Genomic DNA, 1553 nt, shown 5'->3' with positions numbered 1-1553 from the left:
GATAATCTGTCGGGAACCAGTCCCTGGAGAAGGCTAATTCTCCCTCTCTCAGTAGCCATTACTTATCTGTACCTCTTCATCCAGGGGTAGGATCTTGTGAAATTTCCATCAACATTGGCATACTAACTGATGTTGTCACTGTGTAGGTCTTGTTTATATGATCACATTATTAAGATCTCCTAAGTGCATCTTCCATATCACTTATAAAAGACATTATCTCACAACAGACATCCTGGTCCTCTGCCTCTTACAATTTTACTTCTCGCATTTTGCTTATAGTTCCTGGGTCTTAGGTATAGGGGTTGTGTTGTAGTTGTATTATTTGGGGTTGTGCCTCTTATAGCTAGTGGTTCTCTACATTTTGTACAGTTTCAGATTTCCATAATGGTCTTTATATACTACAAAAGAAACACATTTGATGAGGGGGTGAGAGCTTTAATGATCTGTGAGTATAAGGATAACTATTTAGAATTCATTTAGGAATTATACTGGTTTACAAAAGTGGCAATAGTAGGTTCTCCTCTTGAATGCATAATGTCACCAGTTGGTGACACACAGTGTCAATCATGAATTCACTCCAAATTGAGTAGGCCTTAAGTCCAACTGTTGTTAATCCTCAAGATGTAAGTACCATGTCCTCGATGATATCTTACCATGCTGATCATTGTTGTGGTCTTTAGGATTTACAGATGGGTAAGACTATTGATTGTTTTTCTTCTTTTGCAACTTACACAGCACCTTCTAATTCTATCCAAGCTGGATTTCAAGAGTGAGGATTTCAGGTTGGTTTTAGCTTGATTACTCCAAGTCCTGAGTCTGAAATATGTGGTGTTTTTAGTAATTGGGTCTTACCTTCAAGATCTAGGAAGTAAGCAATGACAACATCAGCAGTCTCTACTATTTTGGGAGTGTCTCGAACTACTCTTTACCAACAACTCTAAGGGGAATTCCCATGTCTGACACTGGAGTTTTATTAGTCTATGGAGCTTAGAAAGTGTCATCACCTTAAGCGGCATATCTTTATTAAATTAAATGTGTGTATATTCACACATACACACACACACACACACACGCATGTGTGCATGTATGTATGTATGTATGTATGGATGGATGGATGGATTTTTAGGTAAACTTAAAATATATTCCTGCTTTTCAAACTTCCTTAGTTCTCTGTGTCTCTGTCTATCCCCCACCTCTTTCTTTTGTGCTCTATCTATCTATCTATCTATCTATCTATCTATCTAATCTCTCCCTTTATATTATTCTCTTTCTCCTCTTCCCAGTTAATGTACACCTCCCCATAGTGGTAGTCTGCTCATTTCTTTCTTGACTCTAGTCTTAACAACCCTTTTTGTTGCTGTTGTTTGTTGGTTGGTTGGTTGGTTGGTTGGTTGGTTGGTTGGTTGGTTCGTTCGTTCGTTCGTTCGTTCGTTGGCTTGGTTTGGTTTGGTTTGGTTTGGTTTGGTTTGGTTTGGTTTGGTTTGGTCTGATTTGGTTTGGTTTGGTTTGGTTTGGTTTGGTTTGGTTTGGTTTGGTTTGGTTTGGTTTGGTTT

The 1553-nt window shown here is 38.4% G+C and overlaps 1 long non-coding RNA gene across 1 annotated transcript in view; it reads right to left on the bottom strand.

Annotated features, from left to right (window-relative positions):
• Positions 1–830: 830 nt before the first annotated feature.
• Positions 831–1553, bottom strand: part of LOC114631650 — a 9392-nt gene continuing 8669 nt past the window's right edge. The window contains exon 3 of the long non-coding RNA XR_003712984.1: positions 831–861. This is a non-coding gene — a long non-coding RNA (uncharacterized LOC114631650). The remainder of the gene's footprint in view (positions 862–1553) is intronic.

This window comes from Grammomys surdaster, unplaced genomic scaffold (assembly GCF_004785775.1).
Source record: "Grammomys surdaster isolate TR1022 unplaced genomic scaffold, NIH_TR_1.0 363, whole genome shotgun sequence".
NCBI lineage: Eukaryota > Metazoa > Chordata > Mammalia > Rodentia > Muridae > Grammomys > Grammomys surdaster.
This window is presented reverse-complemented; position numbering and strand designations above follow the sequence as displayed.